The sequence below is a fragment of the Arachis hypogaea genome, chromosome 16, assembly GCF_003086295.3.
Source record: "Arachis hypogaea cultivar Tifrunner chromosome 16, arahy.Tifrunner.gnm2.J5K5, whole genome shotgun sequence".
Classification (NCBI taxonomy): Eukaryota; Viridiplantae; Streptophyta; class Magnoliopsida; order Fabales; family Fabaceae; genus Arachis; species Arachis hypogaea.
The window spans coordinates 133998959-134014503 of record NC_092051.1 but is presented as its reverse complement, the minus strand read 5'-3'; the positions used below and the strand labels follow the sequence as shown (position 1 = coordinate 134014503).

The 15545-nt window shown below is 39.9% G+C and overlaps 1 long non-coding RNA gene across 1 annotated transcript; it reads left to right on the top strand.

Moving 5' to 3' along the window:
- The first annotated feature begins 10292 nt into the window (after positions 1-10292).
- Positions 10293-13072, top strand: LOC112755095 (uncharacterized). The gene is made up of 4 exons (XR_011874566.1): positions 10293-11925; positions 12028-12115; positions 12364-12488; positions 12599-13072. It is a non-coding gene; the product is annotated as an uncharacterized lncRNA (long non-coding RNA).
- Positions 13073-15545: the final 2473 nt, after the last annotated feature.

Here is a 15545-nt window from a genome sequence, read left to right as displayed (position 1 = left end):
ATTTGCTGTTGATTTGAATGACGGCGTCCGCGACGAGGTAGGATCCTTTGATGTTCTGGCAAACGCTTTACAGGGCGTTCCACCGGTTGGCGTCGGAGACGGAGAATTGGGTGATCCTGATGAGGACGACGTTGAGCCTGAAACGATTGAGGACGATAGCGGGGACGAGGTTCAAGCGGCTGGGCCTGCATTGGCTGGCGGTGGTTCTAGCTCTGGCACACAGCAGTATCCACCATATTTTTCTTCTCTGGACCTGGGCGCCATGACGCATGAGGTTGCGCTAGGTCACCCTGTTGGATTCGGAGCTAGAGATGCGGAAGGAAATGCTGGTCTCACAGAGTTCCAGGTTGGTCAGCAATTCCAGGATAAAGATGAGGCCCTGTTAAGTGTGAAGACTTACAGCATCCGGCGAGGGGTACAGTACAAGGTGGTGGAGTCCGATCACCGCCGGTATGTGGGCAAGTGTTCCGAGTTCGGGAATGGGTGCACATGGTTGATTCGGCTCAGTCTCCGGAAGCGGAAGGGCATTTGGGAGGTCAAACGGTACAATGGCCCTCACACTTGCCTGGCCACATCCATATCAAGTGATCACAGAAGTTTGGATCATTCTGTGATTTCCGCGTTCATTATGCCAATGGTCAGGGCTGACGCATCGGTTAGCATCAAGGTGCTCCTCAACGCCACGGCAGCGCATTTTGGTTTTAGGCCGACTTACAGGAGGGTTTGGATGGCGAAGCAGAAGGCCGTTGGCATCATCTACGGTGACTGGGATGAGTCATACAGCGAGATACCTAGGTGGGTGTTGGGTGTCCAGCTGACGATGCCTGGTACTGTTGCGGTCCTCAGGACGAGCCCGGTTCTAGTTGGAGGACAAGTTGACGAGTCTCAAGCTTATTTCCACAGACTTTTCTGGACTTTCCCTCCGTGCATCGAGGCATTCCGGCATTGCAAGCCCCTAGTCAGCATTGACGGCACACATCTATATGGTAAGTATGGGGGAACGTTGCTCATTGCGATTGCACAGGACGGGAACTCCAACATTCTACCTGTCGCATTCGCACTAGTAGAGGGTGAGAATGCGGAGTCGTGGACATTCTTTCTCTCGCATCTACGGCAGCACGTGACCCCGCAGCCCGGTCTGCTGGTTATATCGGATAGGCACAACGGTATCAAGTCTGCGCTTGAGGCCCCGGACGGAGGTTGGTTACCACCATCTGCGTACCGTGCATTCTGCATACGACACGTAGCGGCTAATTTCGCCCTTACCTTCAAGGGCAAAGACGCTAGGAGGCTTCTCGTGAATGCAGCGTACGCGAAGACTGAGGTTGAGTTTGATTACTGGTTTGATATACTGCGGTCTGAAGACCAGGCGATGTGTGAGTGGGCGAACCGTATTGATTACTCCTTGTGGACGCAGCATCGCGATGAGGGGAGGAGATTCGGTCACATGACGACGAATATCTCCGAGTGTGTGAACTCAATCCTGAAGGGTGTAAGAAATCTTCCTGTAGCATCCCTGGTGAAGGCAACATATGGTAGGCTGGCCGAACTATTTGTTCGTAAGGGGCGAGAGGCTGAGGCCCAGATGGGCACCGGACAGCAGTTCAGTCAGCATTTGGTGAAGTGTATTGAGGCCAACTTGAAGACGGCCAGGTGCTTCACGGTGACGTTGTATGACCGTGATAACTCCGAGTTCACCGTAGCGGAGACCACTCCGACTGGTACTTTCTCATTGGGTACTTACCGAGTATCGCTTGCCTCCCGGACATGTGACTGTGGGTACTTTCAGGCACTTCATTTCCCGTGTCAGCACGCACTTGCATGCTGTGCCTACGCGCGTGTGAGCTGGAGCTCCTATGTTCATAGCGTCTATCAGATTAGCTCGGTGTTCAATGTCTATCGGATGGGATTCACACCTCCAATTCCGGAGGGCTTCTGGCCACCCTACGATGGGCCCACGGTGATTCCGGACCCAAACAGAAGGCGTGCGAGAGAGGGGAGGCCTAGATCCACAAGGATACGGACGAATATGGATGAGGCAGATCCAAACAGGCCAAAACGGTGTGGCCTTTGTCGCCAACCCGGACACAGTAGACGTAGATGCCCACAGGTAGTAGGATCGTCTCAGACAGGGCGAAATTAGTTTCCATGATGTTATTGTTAGTGTTGTTTACATTTAAGTTGTCTTGTTAGATGCATTGCTTGACCACGAATGTACCTTGTTGAGATTAATGCATTGAACTTTGGTATTTGTGAGTAGTAATGAATATGTTGTCTTTCATTAGAAGTTATGCTACAAGACTCGTTCATCCTCATTTTAATAACTAAACGAAATCATTATATAATATCATGTTTCATTTAATACAAATAGTTAGGAACAACATACATAAACAGAGCACTACATAACAAGAAAACTACACCTAACTATCATACATGACTGAAATAGAGGAAACAACATACATGAAATGTGACTCATCTAAACAGATGCGAACCAGTACCACAGCGACGTGCTACCCGTGCCCTCTGACCTCGACGGATAAGCGGCTCCTCATCCTCTATCTCATCCTCCTCCTCCTGCGGAGCAGGCTGTACTGGTGGCGCAACACGCAACGGTGCTGCAGACGATCCTGCGATAGACTCTGATGCAGCGGTGAAGGCGGATGTAGGGGTACCTCCAAGACGAAACTGCTGACCAGCGGATGAGGATGGAGGCTCGTTCAGATCAACATCTAAGGGGGCCTGGATCCCTGAGGTCTGGCCAGCTCTGCGGGGGGTCACCTCAGCCTGCATGATGGCGGTGATCTCATCTAGGAAGCGTGGACTCCCGAAGTCCCCAACAAACGAGTCTGACCCAACAAAGTCTGCCCACTGTGATCCTGATATGCGCCACGGTGTACCACCCTGCTCAGCCTGATCATCCGCTGGCACACCAACGAAGTAATCTCCAAGCGGGCCCGGTCCAGGTCCAGCATCACCAGTATCAGCCCCGTCACCGAGCCCTGTGCCATACCACTCACCTCCATGACCGCCATCGTGTGTACTAGTACCTCCATCGTGTGTGCATTCTCCAACGTGGCCCGGCTGGTCGTCATCGTCGTCCCCATGGTCAGCACCACTCCTCACCGTATGATCCGGCCACCTGAACTGACGCTGACTCCTCCGTGTCCCTACACCCATCCTCCTCTCAACCCTGCGCCTGTCAGGCACGTCATCCGGAGGATCCATGTCAGGCACTCGCCCCGGACCCCGCTGTGAGGCCTCAACTGGTATAGGAACTGATCTCGGATCCCCCAGCTCAATGTCCGGGGCCAAGAACCTCTTCCCAAACTGAGTCCACCACTGAAGGAACTGATGAGATGGTCCAGGGTCGGCAACAATCTCGAACCTCAATACACTGTCATGACGAGCGTCCCAGTATGCATGCCACTTCGGCATGGAAGAGGGGAACCATCGATCGCCGCCTCTCCCGTCCTTAGACATCAGATAGTCGATGTTCAAGGCGGGACGCGGAGGGGCCTGTACCCCTCCAAACTGAGGAAGAACACGATCTATCTGATGCCACTCTATGACAGCAAAGTAGATCAGCGCGGTCACACTGCGCCACACCGCCATGTGCCGAGGCTCCAAAACCTCCGGGTGCAACACCTGAAGTACGTCGGGGCTACTGTACGGCATCCATATAAACTGCAGAACAAACCCACCCTTATCAGGGCAACTGTACGACCCAAGTGTAAAATATTTAACTAAAATGCATCAGTTATTAATTAGCAGACTAACCTCCCTGGACTGTAACCGGTCTATCCTAAGCCTCCACGACCGCACTCTCGGACCCTTCTCGCTACCGGAAGGGTTGTAACCTGCCCATCTGCACCATACACATGAGTTACATATACTAATATCTGTGTTAACATTATGCAATAGAGTATTAACATACACGCAATTCTCTAAGTCATATTGAAAAAGAATAGGCCCAGTATAGTACCTAGATGCCAACGGCCAGCTGAACGTCTCATATCCTGCAGGCCGAAACTGAGGAAACCGCCAAAAGATCCAAGACTGCAGTAGCTGGAGCGGGCCCGCTAACTTCACAACATGTCTGTTTGCCACCCTGCACATGCACCGGTACAACCAGGCCAGTGCTGCCGAACCCCAGCTGTACGTACTCAGCTCCTCCAGCCTCGCTACATAGGGAAGCCATCTAATGTGAATCCGGTTGCCAGACTTGTCCGCAAACAACTGCGTGCCTAGCAACATCATGATGTACGCACGGACATATCGACGAACAGTGTCATCATCTGCATCCTCAGGGCACTCACCAAAGGTCTCCTGAAACCAGCTGCAGTTCACTGCGTACTTCTGAACCTGACTGGGAGGAGGTATAACTCCTAGCAACTCCTGGAACCAGACCCAGGGTGGACGGCCTCCATCGATGTATATATGGAACTCTGACAGGCACCCGCTCACGTAACGGCCATCGACTGGCAAACCCAGCTGGTATGCCACGTCCTGGAGTGTGATCGTGCACTCTCCGAACGGCATATGAAAAGTGTGCGTCTCGGGACGCCATCTCTCCACGAATGCACTGACGAGCGCCTCGTCTAGCCGGAACCACCGGTCGTTCAGCCTTGCAAGATGGTATAGCCCTGCCATCTGCAAGTATGGAACGTATCTGTCATCAAGACGCATGCCCTGCTGCCGCCTCATGCTCCTAATGCATCGCTCGGGCTGCGCATGAAAAGAACCGCATACTGAGATATATAACTACACAGGTTTTACAGTAAACCGGTTCACATAAACCGGTTCACAGTAAACCGGTCTACGTAAACGGGTTTACATAAAACGGTTTCCATAAACAGGTTTACATTAACCATTTTTCTAAATTAAACAGCATAACATTACATGAAGGATAACTAACTGGAAAAGAAACCCCTAAACCACACAACTAAACCGCTAGCATATACCACAAATACCGAGACCCATTAACAAGAAACAAATTCAATAAACCGGCTTACTTAAACCACCTAGCATTAAACAACTACCATAAACCACATAAAAAAACCGCTTGCAAAAATCGCTAACATAAACCACCAACATAAACCACTACCAAAAACCACTGACTTAAACCACTAACAAAAACCACTACCCTAAACCACCACCCTAAACCACTAACATAAACCACTAACTTATACCGCTAGCTTAAACCACTATCATAAACCACCTACAAGATCCCCTCACCTAAACCGCCTACATAAACCACTAACATAAAGTACCATCTAACTAAGATACAAAACCACTAACGCACAAGTAACGCTAGGATCAAAAAAAATTTCCGTACTAACCTCGTCGTTGATGACCCCGGCTATATGAGCGACTCCGTCCAACCGATATAACCGTGCCGGATCGTCCTCCATCAGCAGACTCGTCCGTTCAGGTCTTTCTCGGAGAGAATCTGGGTCGTTTTCTCTGGGATTTTGTGGGGTAGGGGGGAGGGATAATGGTTCGAATGAGGGTGATTCGAACTCCTTTTATAGTCGAATCACACATAATTCGAACCAGCCTGGTTCGAATTATGAAGGAGTGCATTAGGAGTAATTCGAACCGACCTGGTTCGAATTACATGGACTCGAATACAAAGCATAATTCGAACCACCCTGGTTCGAATTATGTGTTATTGAAGTTCGAACCATACTGGTTCGAATTATGTATGGGAGAAGTTCGAACCATCTTGGTTCGAATTATTCAAAAACGTAGAACACTAAATCGAACCATCTTGGTTCGAATTATGAAGGAGTGCAATTCGAACCAGCTTGGTTCGAATTGTATTAAAATACACTTTGGCTCATTGCTGAAACGAAATTGGATTTGGCGCATTTTGGTTATAAGTTTCTTGCTCTGGCTCAATATGGTTTTTTGCCCTAATCATAATATTCGGAATTTAATGAAACAGATTGCTATTACTTTTTATATGTGATCCAAATGGAATGAAAACACAATTTTTTATTATTTGAAGTCACAACTTGCATTAACAAGTAACCGACTAAATAACTATGATTCTTACTTTAATTCTTAATCTCTATCTCTCTTTTTTCTTCTTTTTAATTTATCATTTAACATATTCTAACTTTATATTCAAAAGGACGCTTCTATGGTGCTGAATACCTAAAATTTAAGCAGTTACTGAAATGAGTTGTCATAATGGAGAGAAGGACGCGTGTGGTGTTGGGTGCAACACGCGCAAACAGGAACTGATTCCTGTGCAGGAGTGACAGGATGCTGCTGAAATTAGATGAATGATTGTGTTAACTATAAGCTATGGTTAATAATGGTTAAATATTTGGGCTGGACTTTTTTGTGAGTATGACCGTTTGTGGGGTTACTGATGGACTTCGGATTCATTGTAAAAAGAAAAAAAATAGAATAATTTTTAGAGGAGGTTGGGCCGTAATGTTTAGTCATTGTAATAGATTAAGCCGAAAAAATAGAACAACATACTTTTGAATGATATTTCATCAATATTAATTTAAATTCAAATAATAATGCAATAGTATGGGTCTCGAAAAAAAAAGGAAAATGCATAAACATTAAGAATAATAATATCATAGGTCCAAATGACATTCTGTATAGTAATATATTATTTTTGATAATATTAAATAATAATAAATCTAATATAATACAACTGAAATAAATTTTTTATAATTATCTAACAATTAAGACAGACAAAACCATACTAACCCTAAAAAATATAATAATACAAATATGTCATATTTTATTTGTTATTTGAACTTCATTATAGTAGTTTTATTATTATTTATACCAACATAAAGTACTATAATATTAAATATAAAAAATTAAATATTTTATTTACTATTGGTACAGTAGCATAACAGATCCTTTATTATTTATTATTAAGATAAAAAAATATATTATATATTATTTATCTTTTGTACAGTGTCATATTAGTTTTATTATTTATTGTTAACATAAAAATATTTAATATTAATAAAAAAAATAAAATATTTTTTCGTGATATTATTGACATGTATACCGTATTACAGTAAATTTATTATTATTTAATATTATCAAAAACAATATATTACTACAGAGAATGCCGTTTGGACCCATGATATTATTATTTTTAATATTTATGCATTTTATTTTTTTTTCGAGACCCATGCTATTGTATTATTATTTGAATTTAAATTAATATTGATGAAATATCATTCAAAAGTATGTTGTTCTAGCTTTTAGGCCTAATTCATTACAATGACTAAATATTGAGTCCATTACAATGACTAAATATTACAGTCCAACCTTCTCTAAAAAATGTTCTATTTTTTTTTTCCTTTACAATGAACCAAAGCCCATCAGTAAAATGGCCATATTCACAAAAAAGTCTAGTCCAAACATCTAATCATCATTATTCATAACTTATGCCTTATAGTTAACACAATCATTCATCTAATTTCAGCAGCATTCTATCACTCCTGCACAGAATCAATTTCTGTCTGCGCGTGTTGCATCCAACACCACATGCGTCCTTCATTTTCTGTTGACTTTGTGGGAAGATTAACTAACTAAATGTGTGCTTACTCCATTGTCTTGCATTAAGATATTTTGAGTAGGTTTTTTTTTTCTTTTCCTTTTTAAATAATATTTTGATGTGTTTTAACTTTTAAGTTTTAACCGATTACTAAATTTTAAAAGGAGAAATATTAAGAGATTAATGTTTTTAATATAAAATAAATAATTTGTTTGTATTACTATAAATATAAAATAAAAATAATAAAAAATATTGGTCATCTAAAATTTCTTTTTTAATAAAGTAGTGTTGATTTTTTTTCTTTTGTATCATCCAAAATAGAAAAATTAGATAAAAAAATATTTTTAAAATTAACTATCAAATTAATGATTATATATTTATATATATTGATTTATGTATTTTAATTAAATAACTAATAATTAAAATAATAAAATTTATTTATAATAATATAAAAAATTATGAGATGCTAAATCGTATTTTTCTATTTTTCTATGCTAACGGAGATTGATTGTTGATAGATGTAATGTTATCCTAAAAAGTCTAAGTTAATTGAATTAAATTGGATTATTGGTATCTATTTGTATTTCGAATATCTTAAAGTTCGAGGACAAGTAGAGAAGTCCATTCAAAAAAAAAAAAATTGTTTAAAAAGAGAATAGGAACAAACAAAATTACAAAAATTAATTGAAGTGTTTATCATGAAATTTGAAGCAAGTGATAAGGGATTATGAAGTATTTAAACAGGATATGTTTGAACTCGTTTTACAGGGATCAAAAATCTTCTAAGTATGCCTGTGCTTACTAAATTTCTATAAAATGAAAGATCGTCCAAATTATAAATTAGGATTCAAGTATTCAACCACTCGATAATAATTTTGTACAAAATCTTTGTAAATCAATTTATTTCTTTTGTCTAATCAATTTATCAATCTATTTATAACTACTCCAAGAAAGAAAACACATTATTTCAAATAATTGGCAGTTGTTTTAATTTATAAATAAAATAAATATTAATTATTTTTCATAAATAATCATCGTTATATTTTTTTTCTTACTTATCTCAAATAATTAGTTTCAGTTAGTTAGTAAAAAAATAAAATAAGATTGAATTTAACAAAAATAATAATTTTTAATTTTTAATTTTTAAATTATAAATGATAATCCAAGAAAATAAAAGTAGTTAGAAAATCATATAAAATAATTATCCTAAAAGATTATTATCCTAATTAAACTAAAAAAGATAGTTCGGCCAATTAATATACAATTAATATCCAATTACCTTCCCTCTCTTAAAGTAATGTCACTTTGGAAAAAAAAAATTAGTATCCAATTAAGATCCAGTACCAAATTTTACTAGGAGCTCTTGTATATATAAGTAAGCAGAAAGCCACAAGATTAATTCTCAGTTTGATTCTTATTTCTATTAGAGAAAGTTTTATATTTCTGATAGACGAACTTGAAGCATCAAACCAGTTCTCAATTTCATCATCATGACGTCGCCATTTGGTTTTTCCTGGGAAGTGTCATCTCCCTCATTGTTGCAAGAACAGGAGGAAGATTTGGAACTTTATCTAACTCTCATCGGAGATAAAATAGCAGATTACTTCATTCTCAAGGTACGAGTTAGGCATCAAACGTGCTGGACTACTCATCCTCAACAACCACAATCACATTATCCAGTGTTAGGAGCCAATGATACGTTTGCATGTCACAGCTCAATTCTAATGCAAGCGCAAGAATTCCTTCAAAACGGTTCATCACACATGCAATTGCGTTTTCCTGATGATGTTATACCAAATGTCTTGATTCATCACATGATGCCAGATGTCATATCCTACGCGGAAACCATACTTCAAACTCGTCGTTCCGGATTTCTCTACGAAAGACCTGATTTTCGTTTGTTCAGTTTGAATTTGGACATTATTATCCAGAATTCGTTATTATTTGTTGATGAGTACGACGACATTATCACCGACTTCGTCATTGAAGAGTCCATGGGAAATACTAATATTAAGATGGTTCCTACTTCGAAGAGTGCCATTGATTCTCTTGAGGAAGTGAAGCTTGAAAAGAATAACAATGCAACAGAGAGGTGCAGTATTTGTCTATCTGAATTTGATGACGGTGATGATGCAGAACAAGTATTATCAATGCCTTGTAAGCATGTGTATCATCAAGAATGCATCATCCGCTGGCTCAAGACTAGTCATTTATGCCCTTTATGTCGCTATCCGATGCCAACTAATTAAATCGTCAAAAATGTAAATAAAAATTGAAATTAGTTACTTGATTCTTTTGTGTAGTTTGGTTATAGTTTATAATGTGAATAGTATTTGCATTTAATCATGAAAAAAAATTAGTTAGTTGATTCCGTGGAATTTGGCTGTAATTCATCATGTGAATAATATTATGCATTTTGTGTGGAGTTCTCTTTCCCAATTTTTTTCTTTTTTTATATTGTTTTCTGTTTTAATTTTCTAAGCAGCTTTATTGAAAAAGAAAAACCTTATTTTTGTTTGTTAAAGAAAGAAAGGATTTGGAATTAGAAGAAGAATTTACGCTGTTGAACATAATGTGGAAAAATTCAGTTAAAATAATTTAAAAAATTATAAAAGCGATAAGGGAAGGCTAAAAAATTTTGATATGAAAACAAAATGAGTGATATATTTTAACATGGTAATTTTTTGTGTTTTTTCATAGTACACATTTCGATTTGTGTTAAAAAAATTGAAAAAACTCAGAGTACACAACTCTGGACGTCTCGCTCAAACACAGCTTTCCCCGTTCACTCTTCTCAACCATTCCACTTCCGCCGCCAACTCCTCCTAGTCTCTCTCTCCTCGCCGACCAATGCACCACAATACACCATCTAAAACAAGTCCTCGCCCAGATGATCCTCACCGCTCGCATCCGCCACGACCATTCGCCGCCAGCCGCCTCCTCTCCCCCTTCGCCGATCTCACCCTCGCTTCTAGAATCTTTTCCTCCCTTCCATACTCACCCAACATCTTCATGTGGAACACCCTTATCCGCGCCCACGCCTCTAGCCCCAATCCCCATCACTCTCTCTGCCTTCACGTCTCCATGAGGAAGCTGGGCGCTATTCCCGGAAAACACACCTTCCCCTTTCTTCTTAAAGCCTGCTCTAACATTCCCTCCCTGCCAGCCTGTACCCAGGTTCACACACACATGCTGAAATTCGGGATGTGCTTTGATTCCCACGTGGCCAATGGTTTGGTCAGGTGTTACTCTGTTTCCGGTGATTTTGCCCGTGCACGCCTTATGTTTGATGAAATGCCGCCCAGGAGTTTGAGTCATTGGACGACGATGGTTTGTGGTTATGCTTAGAATCAATGTTATGATGAGGCTTTGGGGTTTTTGATGAGATGATTGGAGATGGATTGGAGCCCAATGCTGCGATGCTGGCTTCGGTGTTATCGGCTTGCGCTTGGGCGGGGTATCTTGAGCTTGGGCAGAGGATTCATGAGTCCATGAAGGTGAAGGGGTTTGAAGGGAAAGTGATTCTTGGGACGGCGTTGGTTTACATGTATGCAGAGAATGGGGAGATTGTTCTGGCTCGGAAGTTGTTTGATGAAATGACTGAGAGAAATGTTGTTACTTGGAATATGATGATCTCTGGGTTGGCTGCTCAGGCACATGTTGAAGATGCTCTTGCTCTCTTTTAGAATCTGAAGGAGGAGCAACTTGTCATCCCGAACGATATAACTTTCTTAGGGTTTTTGTTGGCTTGTTGCCATGCTGACTTGATTGATGTTGGTCGTGAGATCTTTTATTCGATGAAAAATGTGTATGGGGTTGACCGGAAGATTGAACATTATGGGTGCATGGTGGATCTTCTTGGGAAAGAGGGTAAGTTAGTAGAGGCAGAGGAACTGGTAAAAGGAATGCCTTGGAAGCCTGATATTGTTATTTTAGGAGCTTTGTTGGCAGCTTGCAAAAATAATGGAAATACCAAGGTTGCTAAAAGAGTCGTAAAAGAAATTCTTACTCTGGAACCTCATAATCACGGTGTTCATGTTGCCTCTCCTGTTTATTGGCTTACAAGCAAAACATTAACTAATGGAGGTTGCAGTTGTGGCCTAACATATTTCAATGGTTGACACGCCACTGACAGACGACTACGGAAAAAATGGATCGTAAAGCTACGCAGATGAGCATGTAAGGAACCGGCAGAGGCAGGGGATGCAAACCATGTGATTTGTGGTAGTTATGGCTATAGGTGCTAACTTTTCATAACAATTTAAGGGGGAAAAAAGGAAAGAAATCGCCACTGATTCTTGTAGGAAGGAGGAAATTATAATATTCAAGATTGCGCATCTAGTAACCTGCAAAGATGCAGGAAGTGATTCCTAACCGTGTAAGTTGTAAGCATCTGCACTCTGCAGTGATTTTTTAAGTGCCTGAATTTGTTAGTGTTTTCCTTTTGTACTAGTTCTATTAACTTCCTTTATGTGATAATTCTTCAGACCATTCAGCAGCCCAAAAATAAAAATAGTCTTCTGACATTGACAAGACAGATAGAAAAAGCAAAGATTCAGTTTGGAAGGGTGAGAGGTAATTATAACTCTTTGTTACTTCTATGAATTTCTCAAGGGAGGTATATGACCATGCAAACACAATATGACTGGAAATTAAGACATTTTCGTCCAGTTCACCTAAATTAGATTTTTTTTTAATCCCACACATTTCATACTGTTTGTAATGATAAAATTGTTAATTAAATTACTAGTTATTTGTTTTCAAAGTTAATGGTGTTGAAATGATAAAATTACTAATTCCAACCAATCTGCTATTGGTTGCAGGTTCTCAACAATCTTCCTTGATCAGATAGATACCCAGAAAAATAAAAAACAGAAGACGAAGAGTAGAGAAGCAAAGTAGAAAGATGATAAAAGCGATGACCGCTACATAATAACTCCTATAAGCAGTTCTGTTCTAACACTGATGTTGCATATTAATTTCAGATACTAAGATACATGATCGCTCGATTTCAGACATGATTGGCGTGTTTAAATGTTAATCTTTCTGGAACTGTAGAAGCTGCGAATGTGAGACACTGAATCAACTGGGGGGTCTGACTCGTCATCAGCAGAAGGTTCATTTGCAAGGAAAGCATGAGGAGCTATTGGTTCATTTGCGAAAAATGCAGGAGATGGGGTTGGGGATATTTCCCTGTTTGCATGCAAATCATGAGATGGGACTATAGAGGCTCACTTGCAAGCACAATATGAGGAGTTATAGGCTCATTTGTAGGAGCAAGAGATGGGGTTGGGGTCATTGACCTGCTTTCAGGAAAATCATGAGATGGTGTTATAGGCTCTTTTGCAGGGGAAGGAGATTGTGTGGGGGTTATTGCCTCAATTTCAGGCAAATCATGAGATGGTGTTATAGGTTCAGAACTTGCAGGAAATGCTTGAGATGGAGTTGGGGCTATTGGTTTGTGTTGAGTTTGGAAAACTGAAATGATGATCAAACATTATTAAAATATAAATTAAGAAATTATTAAAATTATTATTAAGTGTTTTATTTAATAATTTTCAATAGGTTGTTTGATGATTTTTGTTCAAGTGTGTAGGAAGTAATTTAGTTTTTAATAAAGGGTCAAAGTTACAACAAGCCCAATTTGATCAATGAACAAATTCAGCCCTGCATCATTTTAATTTAAAAAGGGTGGCTGAACATTAAAAGAAAGAAAATCAAATTGGCCCAAATCAGAAGTTCATAAACCAAAGTTGATAAATCAAAGAATGGGATCCAAGGAAGCCATTCGGTGATTACAAAACAAAGAGGTCCAAATTGATAAAGTTTTCATACATTGTGATTGGAATTCAAAATTCAATTTGGCTGAATATTTTTCTTTGTAACCGAAACTCAAAATTAAATTGAATTTAATTGAGCATTGAAAGCTTTGTCTCCTCTCTCCTCTGTCTCTTTCGATCATGTCTATCATCTTCTAAGAAAGAAAGAAAATATAATGCACAGAGAGTGGGTTATGACCAAAGGTCACAAGCTCCATACAAAAGTTATTCTCTCTTCTCTCTCTTCTCTCCTTCGGTCACATCTATCCATCAGAGAAGAAGATAGAAGAAAAGTGAAGCTAAGAAAGATTGTTGCTACAAAAGGAAAGATTTGAAGAAAGACTTCAAGATTTTGTTGTCATGGAAGGAAAGAAAGGCCTCGGTTCATGAAGCAAATCTATCTTGAAGGCACAGCAAAGATTCATTTCTATTTTTGTGAAGAAGATAGCCTTTAAGTCTCAGGTAGGGAAGAAGCAAAAATGGGAAGCTTGAAGCCAGCCTAGGTCAGACGCTCATCAATGATCAGAATCAATTCTTGGGGCCAAAGTCAAGATCAATGGCCAAGATTAAAGAAAATCGATGAAAGAGGTTGAGCGAGGTACATGCATGTTAGGGGTGGCAAAGCGGGCAGCCCGCCCCAATCCGCTCGCCCCGCCTAGGCCCGCCCCATAAACGAGCCGGTGCCGGCCCGTCCCGCCAACTAAGATGGGTTCAAAATGCTAGCCCGCCCTGCTTTATGGCAGATTGGCAGGTTGGCAGACTAGCCCGCTTGACTCTTTTTTTTTTTGAAAAATAAAATTTATTAAAATTAACTAAAAAATAATAAGTAAAAAATCAAATACAAATAAAAAATAATCAAATTATAATATAATTTTTTCACTATATATTTTTTTTTAATTTTTAACTTCAATAAAATTGTTCAAAATAATATTTGTCAATAGAATCATCTTTATTTTAAAAAATAAGTCATATAATTTGAGTAAATATACGAAATTGTAAAATAAAATAAATAAAGTTAATAACTAAAAGAAGAATAAAAATAAAAACAAAAAAAGTGTTTGAAAATTCTATAATTATTAATTTTATGATAGTAATCACTCTTTTATTTGATAAAAAAAAAGAAAAATAAAAATTTTTGGCCCGGCGGACCGGCCCGCTCCGTCCTGCCAAAACTTGCCAATTTATCGGTGCGAGTTTGGCGGATTTTTTTAATTTGGCGGGCTCCAAATCCTAGCTCGACCCGCCTTTTTAGCGGATTTAGCGGGTCGGCCCAACGTGTTCAACCCGTTTTGCCACCCCTAATGCATGTAGTTTCGGTTTTTTCTCTCTCTTCCCTTTGTTCAAACCGTGACTTAACCTATGTTGGAGAAGAAGTTGCTGGATTGGTTGAACCGGTTTCGACCTTAGAAGCTTCCCCTTCTATAATAAGGGTGAACGGCCAAGGGTTGAGATCAAGCAGTGAGAGCACACGTTTGGGTTCCCATAGTTCTTTGAGCTATTTATTTTTCTCCTTCATGGCTTTCATTGAATATTTTTTTTCTCAGTTTAGTCTGTCTGTGTTTCATTGGTAAAAGGCAAAATGTGAGGTTTTGTAAGAAAAAGCCAATGAGTGAAAAAAGGCAGAGAGTAAAAAAAAAAGCCATAGTTATCTCAGAAATTCTTTGTATGTATTTCTGTTTTGTTGTCATGATCCTGAGGGGATTCTCTTGTAAGTTGGGTTAGCACTTTGCTGTTGAAAGCTAGGTTTGAGTCCTAGTCAAGTTCAGGTTGGGTTAGAATCTGGACTTGTTCCCTTACAAGTTGGGTGAGCACTTTGCTATTGAAAGTTAGGGTGAATCCTAGTCAAGTTCAGGAATCTGGACTTGTCCCAGATAGGATTGGGTAGATCCTAGGGAGAATTAGTGTTTGTAATCTTGAAAAAGAGATAGTGAAATTCCATCATTGTTGTGATGGAGACTGGATGTAGGCCACATTGAACCAGGATATATCTGGTGTCAATTCTTCTTATCTACTCCTTTATCTGTTTCTGTTAACCAGGAGACGAAAACAAAAGTGTCTCTCAACTCGGCACAAGACAAAACAAAAGTCTCTCTACACAGCATGAGACAAAAGCAGAAAAATCTCCTAAAGTTCTTTTGAAAAATCAAAAATTAATATTCAGCAAAAATGGGCTAAGATTCAACCCC